The sequence below is a fragment of the Pantherophis guttatus genome, chromosome 17 (assembly GCF_059756535.1).
Source record: "Pantherophis guttatus breed Tessera chromosome 17, ASM5975653v1, whole genome shotgun sequence".
Taxonomy (NCBI): domain Eukaryota; kingdom Metazoa; phylum Chordata; class Lepidosauria; order Squamata; family Colubridae; genus Pantherophis; species Pantherophis guttatus.
In genome coordinates, this window is record NC_142079.1 from 17,831,624 (window position 1) to 17,843,999 (window position 12,376).

The following is a 12,376-nucleotide window of genomic DNA, read 5'->3' on the forward strand; positions in this document are numbered from 1 at the left end:
GAGCTTAGATATGTAAAACAAACACATAGTCATGTACCCCACAGTCTGAAAAGCCCAAAAAACTGTCAATTTTTTCAAATCTGAGCTTTCCCTGAAGAGATAGACCAAAGTGTCTCTCAGAATTGGCAGTAGGGCTCAATTCAGCCAGAAAACTTAACTTTTGACTCAGAGCTTAGATATGTAAAACAAACACATAGTCATGTTCCCCACGGTCTGAAAAAGGGCAAAAACAAATTCAAATTTCAAGTACGAGGTTTCCTTGAGGAGAGACCAATTTCTCTCAGAATTGGCAGTAGGGCATTTCAGCCAGAAAACTTAACTTTTGATACAAGCTCAGATTTTTTCCACAGACAATTTTTTCAAATCTGAGCTTTCCCTGAGGAGATAGACCAAAGTGTCTCTCAGAATTGGCAGTAGGATTCAATTCAGCCAGAAAACTTAACTTTTGATACAAGCTCAGATTTTCAAAATAAACACATATTCATGTTACGGAAAGTATGAAAACACCAAAAACACACAATTTTCAAATCTCAGCTTTCCCTGAGGTGTTAGACCAAAGCTGTATCTCAGAATAGGCAGTAGGACTGCATTCAACCAGAAAACATAACTTTTGACACAGAGCTTAGATATGCAAAAGAAACACATATTCATGTACCCCACAGTTTGAAAAACCCAAAAAACAGAAAATTTTTTCAAATCCCTGAGGAGATAGACCAAAGTGTCCCTCAGAATTGGCAGTAGGGCTAAATTCAGCCAGAAAACTTAACTTTTGATACAAGCTCAGATTTTTTCCACAGACAATTTTTTCAAATCTGAGCTTTCCCTGAGGAGATAGACCAAAGTGCCTCTCAGATTTGGCAGTAGGATTCAATTCAGCCAGAAAACTTAACTTTTGATACAAGCTCAGATTTTCAAAATAAACACATATTCATGTTACGGAAAGTATGAAAACACCAAAAACACACAATTTTCAAATCTCAGCTTTCCCTGAGGTGTTAGACCAAAGCTGTATCTCAGAATAGGCAGTAGGACTGCATTCAACCAGAAAACATAACTTTTGACACAGAGCTTAGATATGCAAAAGAAACACATATTCATGTACCCCACAGTTTGAAAAACCCAAAAAACAGAAAATTTTTTCAAATCCCTGAGGAGATAGACCAAAGTGTCCCTCAGAATTGGCAGTAGGGCTAAATTCAGCCAGAAAACTTAACTTTTGATACAAGCTCAGATTTTTTCCACAGACAATTTTTTCAAATCTGAGCTTTCCCTGAGGAGATAGACCAAAGTGCCTCTCAGATTTGGCAGTAGGATTCAATTCAGCCAGAAAACTTAACTTTTGATACAAGCTCAGATTTTTTCCACAGACAATTTTTTCAAATCTGAGCTTTCCCTGAGGAGATAGACCAAAGTGTCTCTCAGAATTGGCAGTAGGATTCAATTCAGCCAGAAAACTTAACTTTTGATACAAGCTCAGATTTTCAAAATAAACACATTCATGTTAGGGAAAGTATGAAAACACCAAAAACACACAATTTTCAAATCTCAGCTTTCCCTGAGGAGTTAGACCAAAGCTGTATCTCAGAATAGGCAGTAGGGCTCAATTCAGCCAGAAAACTTAACTTTTCAAAAAGAGCTTAGATATGTAAAACAAACACATAGTCATGTACCCCACAGTCTGAAAAGCCCAAAAAACTGTCAATTTTTTCAAATCTGAGCTTTCCCTGAAGAGATAGACCAAAGTGTCTCTCAGAATTGGCAGTAGGGCTCAATTCAGCCAGAAAACTTAACTTTTGACTCAGAGCTTAGATATGTAAAACAAACACATAGTCATGTTCCCCACGGTCTGAAAAAGGGCAAAAACAAATTCAAATTTCAAGTACGAGGTTTCCTTGAGGAGAGACCAATTTCTCTCAGAATTGGCAGTAGGGCATTTCAGCCAGAAAACTTAACTTTTGATACAAGCTCAGATTTTTTCCACAGACAATTTTTTCAAATCTGAGCTTTCCCTGAGGAGATAGACCAAAGTGTCTCTCAGAATTGGCAGTAGGATTCAATTCAGCCAGAAAACTTAACTTTTGATACAAGCTCAGATTTTCAAAATAAACACATATTCATGTTACGGAAAGTATGAAAACACCAAAAACACACAATTTTCAAATCTCAGCTTTCCCTGAGGTGTTAGACCAAAGCTGTATCTCAGAATAGGCAGTAGGACTGCATTCAACCAGAAAACATAACTTTTGACACAGAGCTTAGATATGCAAAAGAAACACATATTCATGTACCCCACAGTTTGAAAAACCCAAAAAACAGAAAATTTTTTCAAATCCCTGAGGAGATAGACCAAAGTGTCCCTCAGAATTGGCAGTAGGGCTAAATTCAGCCAGAAAACTTAACTTTTGATACAAGCTCAGATTTTTTCCACAGACAATTTTTTCAAATCTGAGCTTTCCCTGAGGAGATAGACCAAAGTGCCTCTCAGATTTGGCAGTAGGATTCAATTCAGCCAGAAAACTTAACTTTTGATACAAGCTCAGGTTTTTTCCACAGACAATTTTTTCAAATCTGAGCTTTCCCTGAGGAGATAGACCAAAGTGTCTCTCAGAATTGGCAGTAGGATTCAATTCAGCCAGAAAACTTAACATTTGATACAAGCTCACATTTTCAAAATAAACACATTCATGTTAGGGAAAGTATGAAAACACCAAAAACACACAATTTTCAAATCTCAGCTTTCCCTGAGGAGTTAGACCAAAGCTGTATCTCAGAATAGGCAGTAGGGCTCAATTCAGCCAGAAAACTTAACTTTTCAAAAAGAGCTTAGATATGTAAAACAAACACATAGTCATGTACCCCACAGTCTGAAAAGCCCAAAAAACTGTCAATTTTTTCAAATCTGAGCTTTCCCTGAAGAGATAGACCAAAGTGTCTCTCAGAATTGGCAGTAGGGCTCAATTCAGCCAGAAAACTTAACTTTTGATACAAGCTCAGATTTTCAAAATAAACACATATTCATGTTACGGAAAGTATGAAAACACCAAAAACACACAATTTTCAAATCTCAGCTTTCCCTGAGGAGTTAGACCAAAGCTGTATCTCAGAATAGGCAGTAGGACTGCATTCAACCAGAAAACATAACTTTTGACACAGAGCTTAGATATGGAAAAGAAACATATATTCATGTTTCCCACGGTCTGAAAAAAGCGAAAAAAGACATTCAATTTTCAATACGAGCTGTCTATTAGGAGTAAGACCAAACCTGTGTCTCAGAATTGGCAGTAGGACTGCATTCATGTACCCCACAGACAATTTTTTCGAATCTGAGCTTTCCCTGAGGAGATAGACCAAAGTGTCTCTCAGAATTGGCAGTAGGGCTCAATTCAGCCAGAAAACTTAACTTTTGACAGACAGCTCAGGTTTGCGGAAGAAACACATATTCATGTTCACCAAGGTCTGAAAGGCCCAAAAAACAGACAATTTTTTCAACTCTGAGCTTTCCCTGAGGAGATAGACCAAAGTGTCCCTCAGAATTGGCAGTAGGGCTCAATTCAGCCAGAAAACTTAACTTTTGACAGACAGCTCAGGTTTGCAGAAGAAACACATATTCATGTTCACCAAGGTCTGAAAATAGCGCAAAAAGGCATTCAATTGTCAATACGATCTTTCTCTGAGGAGTTAGACCAAAGCTGTATCTCAGAATTGGCAGTAGGGCTCAATTCAGCCAGAAAACTTAACTTTTGATACAAGCTCAGATTTTTTCCACAGACAATTTTTTCAAATCTGAGCTTTCCCTGAGGAGATAGACCAAAGTGTCTCTCAGAATTGGCAGTAGGATTCAATTCAGCCAGAAAACTTAACTTTTGATACAAGCTCAGATTTTCAAAATAAACACATATTCATGTTACGGAAAGTATGAAAACACCAAAAACACACAATTTTCAAATCTCAGCTTTCCCTGAGGAGTTAGACCAAAGCTGTATCTCAGAATAGGCAGTAGGACTGCATTCAACCAGAAAACATATCTTTTGACACAGAGCTTAGATATGGAAAACAAACATATATTCATGTTCCCCACGGTCTGAAAAAAGCGAAAAAAGACATTCAATTTTCAATACGAGCTGTCTATTAGGAGTAAGACCAAACCTGTGTCTCAGAATTGGCAGTAGGACTGCATTCATGTACCCCACAGACAATTTTTTCGAATCTGAGCTTTCCCTGAGGAGATAGACCAAAGTGTCTCTCAGAATTGGCAGTAGGGCTCAATTCCGCCAGAAAACTTAACTTTTGACAGACAGCTCAGGTTTGCGGAAGAAACACATATTCATGTTCACCAAGGTCTGAAAGGCCCAAAAAACAGAAAATTTTTTCAACTCTGAGCTTTCTCTGAGGAGATAGACTAAAGTGCTTCTCAGAATGGGCAGTAGGGCTCAATTCAGCCAGAAAACTTAACTTTTGATACAAGCTCAGATTTTCAAAATAAACACATTCATGTTAGGGAAAGTATGAAAACACCAAAAACACACAATTTTCAAATCTCAGCTTTCCCTGAGGAGGTAGACCAAAGCTGTATCTCAGAATAGGCAGTAGGGCTCAATTCAGCCAGAAAACTTAACTTTTCAAAAAGAGCTTAGATATGTAAAACAAACACATAGTCATGTACCCCACAGTCTGAAAAGCCCAAAAAACTGTCAATTTTTTCAAATCTGAGCTTTCCCTGAAGAGATAGACCAAAGTGTCTCTCAGAATTGGCAGTAGGGCTCAATTCAGCCAGAAAACTTAACTTTTGACTCAGAGCTTAGATATGTAAAACAAACACATAGTCATGTTCCCCACGGTCTGAAAAAGGGCAAAAACAAATTCAAATTTCAAGTACGAGGTTTCCTTGAGGAGAGACCAATTTCTCTCAGAATTGGCAGTAGGGCATTTCAGCCAGAAAACTTAACTTTTGATACAAGCTCAGATTTTTTCCACAGACAATTTTTTGAAATCTGAGCTTTCCCTGAGGAGATAGACCAAAGTGTCTCTCAGAATTGGCAGTAGGATTCAATTCAGCCAGAAAACTTAACTTTTGATACAAGCTCAGATTTTCAAAATAAACACATGTTCATGTTACGGAAAGTATGAAAACACCAAAAACACACAATTTTCAAATCTCAGCTTTCCCTGAGGTGTTAGACCAAAGCTGTATCTCAGAATAGGCAGTAGGACTGCATTCAACCAGAAAACATAACTTTTGACACAGAGCTTAGATATGCAAAAGAAACACATATTCATGTACCCCACAGTTTGAAAAACCCAAAAAACAGAAAATTTTTTCAAATCCCTGAGGAGATAGACCAAAGTGTCCCTCAGAATTGGCAGTAGGGCTAAATTCAGCCAGAAAACTTAACTTTTGATACAAGCTCAGATTTTTTCCACAGACAATTTTTTCAAATCTGAGCTTTCCCTGAGGAGATAGACCAAAGTGCCTCTCAGATTTGGCAGTAGGATTCAATTCAGCCAGAAAACTTAACTTTTGATACAAGCTCAGATTTTCAAAATAAACACATATTCATGTTACGGAAAGTATGAAAACACCAAAAACACACAATTTTCAAATCTCAGCTTTCCCTGAGGTGTTAGACCAAAGCTGTATCTCAGAATAGGCAGTAGGACTGCATTCAACCAGAAAACATAACTTTTGACACAGAGCTTAGATATGCAAAAGAAACACATATTCATGTACCCCACAGTTTGAAAAACCCAAAAAACAGAAAATTTTTTCAAATCCCTGAGGAGATAGACCAAAGTGTCCCTCAGAATTGGCAGTAGGGCTAAATTCAGCCAGAAAACTTAACTTTTGATACAAGCTCAGATTTTTTCCACAGACAATTTTTTCAAATCTGAGCTTTCCCTGAGGAGATAGACCAAAGTGCCTCTCAGATTTGGCAGTAGGATTCAATTCAGCCAGAAAACTTAACTTTTGATACAAGCTCAGGTTTTTTCCACAGACAATTTTTTCAAATCTGAGCTTTCCCTGAGGAGATAGACCAAAGTGTCTCTCAGAATTGGCAGTAGGATTCAATTCAGCCAGAAAACTTAACTTTTGATACAAGCTCAGATTTTCAAAATAAACACATTCATGTTAGGGAAAGTATGAAAACACCAAAAACACACAATTTTCAAATCTCAGCTTTCCCTGAGGAGTTAGACCAAAGCTGTATCTCAGAATAGGCAGTAGGGCTCAATTCAGCCAGAAAACTTAACATTTCAAAAAGAGCTTAGATATGTAAAACAAACACATAGTCATGTACCCCACAGTCTGAAAAGCCCAAAAAACTGTCAATTTTTTCAAATCTGAGCTTTCCCTGAAGAGATAGACCAAAGTGTCTCTCAGAATTGGCAGTAGGGCTCAATTCAGCCAGAAAACTTAACTTTTGACTCAGAGCTTAGATATGTAAAACAAACACATAGTCATGTTCCCCACGGTCTGAAAAAGGGCAAAAACAAATTCAAATTTCAAGTACGAGGTTTCCTTGAGGAGAGACCAATTTCTCTCAGAATTGGCAGTAGGGCATTTCAGCCAGAAAACTTAACTTTTGATACAAGCTCAGATTTTTTCCACAGACAATTTTTTCAAATCTGAGCTTTCCCTGAGGAGATAGACCAAAGTGTCTCTCAGAATTGGCAGTAGGATTCAATTCAGCCAGAAAACTTAACTTTTGATACAAGCTCAGATTTTCAAAATAAACACATATTCATGTTACGGAAAGTATGAAAACACCAAAAACACACAATTTTCAAATCTCAGCTTTCCCTGAGGTGTTAGACCAAAGCTGTATCTCAGAATAGGCAGTAGGACTGCATTCAACCAGAAAACATAACTTTTGACACAGAGCTTAGATATGGAAAAGAAACACATATTCATGTACCCCACAGTTTGAAAAACCCAAAAAACAGAAAATTTTTTCAAATCCCTGAGGAGATAGACCAAAGTGTCCCTCAGAATTGGCAGTAGGGCTAAATTCAGCCAGAAAACTTAACTTTTGATACAAGCTCAGATTTTTTCCACAGACAATTTTTTCAAATCTGAGCTTTCCCTGAGGAGATAGACCAAAGTGCCTCTCAGATTTGGCAGTAGGATTCAATTCAGCCAGAAAACTTAACTTTTGATACAAGCTCAGGTTTTTTCCACAGACAATTTTTTCAAATCTGAGCTTTCCCTGAGGAGATAGACCAAAGTGTCTCTCAGAATTGGCAGTAGGATTCAATTCAGCCAGAAAACTTAACTTTTGATACAAGCTCAGATTTTCAAAATAAACACATTCATGTTAGGGAAAGTATGAAAACACCAAAAACACACAATTTTCAAATCTCAGCTTTCCCTGAGGAGTTAGACCAAAGCTGTATCTCAGAATAGGCAGTAGGGCTCAATTCAGCCAGAAAACTTAACATTTCAAAAAGAGCTTAGATATGTAAAACAAACACATAGTCATGTACCCCACAGTCTGAAAAGCCCAAAAAACTGTCAATTTTTTCAAATCTGAGCTTTCCCTGAAGAGATAGACCAAAGTGTCTCTCAGAATTGGCAGTAGGGCTCAATTCAGCCAGAAAACTTAACTTTTGATACAAGCTCAGATTTTCAAAATAAACACATATTCATGTTACGGAAAGTATGAAAACACCAAAAACACACAATTTTCAAATCTCAGCTTTCCCTGAGGAGTTAGACCAAAGCTGTATCTCAGAATAGGCAGTAGGACTGCATTCAACCAGAAAACATAACTTTTGACACAGAGCTTAGATATGGAAAAGAAACATATATTCATGTTTCCCACGGTCTGAAAAAAGCGAAAAAAGACATTCAATTTTCAATACGAGCTGTCTATTAGGAGTAAGACCAAACCTGTGTCTCAGAATTGGCAGTAGGACTGCATTCATGTACCCCACAGACAATTTTTTCGAATCTGAGCTTTCCCTGAGGAGATAGACCAAAGTGTCTCTCAGAATTGGCAGTAGGGCTCAATTCAGCCAGAAAACTTAACTTTTGACAGACAGCTCAGGTTTGCGGAAGAAACACATATTCATGTTCACCAAGGTCTGAAAGGCCCAAAAAACAGACAATTTTTTCAACTCTGAGCTTTCCCTGAGGAGATAGACCAAAGTGTCCCTCAGAATTGGCAGTAGGGCTAAATTCAGCCAGAAAACTTAACTTTTGACCCAGAGCTTAGATATGCAAAAGAAACAAATATTCATGTATCCCACAGACATTTTTTTCAAATCTGAGCTTTCCCTGAGGAGATAGACCAAAGTGTCTCTCAGAATTGGCAGTAGGGCTCAATTCAGCCAGAAAACTTAACTTTTGACAGACAGCTCAGGTTTGCAGAAGAAACACATATTCATGTTCACCAAGGTCTGAAAATAGCGCAAAAAGGCATTCAATTGTCAATACGATCTTTCTCTGAGGAGTTAGACCAAAGCTGTATCTCAGAATTGGCAGTAGGGCTCAATTCAGCCAGAAAACTTAACTTTTGATACAAGCTCAGATTTTTTCCACAGACAATTTTTTCAAATCTGAGCTTTCCCTGAGGAGATAGACCAAAGTGTCTCTCAGAATTGGCAGTAGGATTCAATTCAGCCAGAAAACTTAACTTTTGATACAAGCTCAGATTTTCAAAATAAACACATATTCATGTTACGGAAAGTATGAAAACACCAAAAACACACAATTTTCAAATCTCAGCTTTCCCTGAGGAGTTAGACCAAAGCTGTATCTCAGAATAGGCAGTAGGACTGCATTCAACCAGAAAACATATCTTTTGACATAGAGCTTAGATATGGAAAACAAACATATATTCATGTTCCCCACGGTCTGAAAAAAGCGAAAAAAGACATTCAATTTTCAATACGAGCTGTCTATTAGGAGTAAGACCAAACCTGTGTCTCAGAATTGGCAGTAGGACTGCATTCATGTACCCCACAGACAATTTTTTCGAATCTGAGCTTTCCCTGAGGAGATAGACCAAAGTGTCTCTCAGAATTGGCAGTAGGGCTCAATTCCGCCAGAAAACTTAACTTTTGACAGACAGCTCAGGTTTGCGGAAGAAACACATATTCATGTTCACCAAGGTCTGAAAGGCCCAAAAAACAGAAAATTTTTTCAACTCTGAGCTTTCTCTGAGGAGATAGACTAAAGTGCTTCTCAGAATGGGCAGTAGGGCTCAATTCAGCCAGAAAACTTAACTTTTGATACAAGCTCAGATTTTCAAAATAAACACATTCATGTTAGGGAAAGTATGAAAACACCAAAAACACACAATTTTCAAATCTCAGCTTTCCCTGAGGAGGTAGACCAAAGCTGTATCTCAGAATAGGCAGTAGGGCTCAATTCAGCCAGAAAACTTAACTTTTCAAAAAGAGCTTAGATATGTAAAACAAACACATAGTCATGTACCCCACAGTCTGAAAAGCCCAAAAAACTGTCAATTTTTTCAAATCTGAGCTTTCCCTGAAGAGATAGACCAAAGTGTCTCTCAGAATTGGCAGTAGGGCTCAATTCAGCCAGAAAACTTAACTTTTGACTCAGAGCTTAGATATGTAAAACAAACACATAGTCATGTTCCCCACGGTCTGAAAAAGGGCAAAAACAAATTCAAATTTCAAGTACGAGGTTTCCTTGAGGAGAGACCAATTTCTCTCAGAATTGGCAGTAGGGCATTTCAGCCAGAAAACTTAACTTTTGATACAAGCTCAGATTTTTTCCACAGACAATTTTTTCAAATCTGAGCTTTCCCTGAGGAGATAGACCAAAGTGTCTCTCAGAATTGGCAGTAGGATTCAATTCAGCCAGAAAACTTAACTTTTGATACAAGCTCAGATTTTCAAAATAAACACATATTCATGTTACGGAAAGTATGAAAACACCAAAAACACACAATTTTCAAATCTCAGCTTTCCCTGAGGTGTTAGACCAAAGCTGTATCTCAGAATAGGCAGTAGGACTGCATTCAACCAGAAAACATAACTTTTGACACAGAGCTTAGATATGCAAAAGAAACACATATTCATGTACCCCACAGTTTGAAAAACCCAAAAAACAGAAAATTTTTTCAAATCCCTGAGGAGATAGACCAAAGTGTCCCTCAGAATTGGCAGTAGGGCTAAATTCAGCCAGAAAACTTAACTTTTGATACAAGCTCAGATTTTTTCCACAGACAATTTTTTCAAATCTGAGCTTTCCCTGAGGAGATAGACCAAAGTGCCTCTCAGATTTGGCAGTAGGATTCAATTCAGCCAGAAAACTTAACTTTTGATACAAGCTCAGATTTTCAAAATAAACACATATTCATGTTACGGAAAGTATGAAAACACCAAAAACACACAATTTTCAAATCTCAGCTTTCCCTGAGGTGTTAGACCAAAGCTGTATCTCAGAATAGGCAGTAGGACTGCATTCAACCAGAAAACATAACTTTTGACACAGAGCTTAGATATGCAAAAGAAACACATATTCATGTACCCCACAGTTTGAAAAACCCAAAAAACAGAAAATTTTTTCAAATCCCTGAGGAGATAGACCAAAGTGTCCCTCAGAATTGGCAGTAGGGCTAAATTCAGCCAGAAAACTTAACTTTTGATACAAGCTCAGATTTTTTCCACAGACAATTTTTTCAAATCTGAGCTTTCCCTGAGGAGATAGACCAAAGTGCCTCTCAGATTTGGCAGTAGGATTCAATTCAGCCAGAAAACTTAACTTTTGATACAAGCTCAGATTTTTTCCACAGACAATTTTTTCAAATCTGAGCTTTCCCTGAGGAGATAGACCAAAGTGTCTCTCAGAATTGGCAGTAGGATTCAATTCAGCCAGAAAACTTAACTTTTGATACAAGCTCAGATTTTCAAAATAAACACATTCATGTTAGGGAAAGTATGAAAACACCAAAAACACACAATTTTCAAATCTCAGCTTTCCCTGAGGAGTTAGACCAAAGCTGTATCTCAGAATAGGCAGTAGGGCTCAATTCAGCCAGAAAACTTAACTTTTCAAAAAGAGCTTAGATATGTAAAACAAACACATAGTCATGTACCCCACAGTCTGAAAAGCCCAAAAAACTGTCAATTTTTTCAAATCTGAGCTTTCCCTGAAGAGATAGACCAAAGTGTCTCTCAGAATTGGCAGTAGGGCTCAATTCAGCCAGAAAACTTAACTTTTGATACAAGCTCAGATTTTCAAAATAAACACATATTCATGTTACGGAAAGTATGAAAACACCAAAAACACACAATTTTCAAATCTCAGCTTTCCCTGAGGAGTTAGACCAAAGCTGTATCTCAGAATAGGCAGTAGGACTGCATTCAACCAGAAAACATAACTTTTGACACAGAGCTTAGATATGGAAAAGAAACATATATTCATGTTTCCCACGGTCTGAAAAAAGCGAAAAAAGACATTCAATTTTCAATACGAGCTGTCTATTAGGAGTAAGACCAAACCTGTGTCTCAGAATTGGCAGTAGGACTGCATTCATGTACCCCACAGACAATTTTTTCGAATCTGAGCTTTCCCTGAGGAGATAGACCAAAGTGTCTCTCAGAATTGGCAGTAGGGCTCAATTCAGCCAGAAAACTTAACTTTTGACAGACAGCTCAGGTTTGCGGAAGAAACACATATTCATGTTCACCAAGGTCTGAAAGGCCCAAAAAACAGACAATTTTTTCAACTCTGAGCTTTCCCTGAGGAGATAGACCAAAGTGTCCCTCAGAATTGGCAGTAGGGCTAAATTCAGCCAGAAAACTTAACTTTTGACCCAGAGCTTAGATATGCAAAAGAAACAAATATTCATGTATCCCACAGACATTTTTTTCAAATCTGAGCTTTCCCTGAGGAGATAGACCAAAGTGTCTCTCAGAATTGGCAGTAGGGCTCAATTCAGCCAGAAAACTTAACTTTTGACAGACAGCTCAGGTTTGCAGAAGAAACACATATTCATGTTCACCAAGGTCTGAAAATAGCGCAAAAAGGCATTCAATTGTCAATACGATCTTTCTCTGAGGAGTTAGACCAAAGCTGTATCTCAGAATTGGCAGTAGGGCTCAATTCAGCCAGAAAACTTAACTTTTGATACAAGCTCAGATTTTTTCCACAGACAATTTTTTCAAATCTGAGCTTTCCCTGAGGAGATAGACCAAAGTGTCTCTCAGAATTGGCAGTAGGATTCAATTCAGCCAGAAAACTTAACTTTTGATACAAGCTCAGATTTTCAAAATAAACACATATTCATGTTACGGAAAGTATGAAAACACCAAAAACACACAATTTTCAAATCTCAGCTTTCCCTGAGGAGTTAGACCAAAGCTGTATCTCAGAATAGGCAGTAGGACTGCATTCAACCAG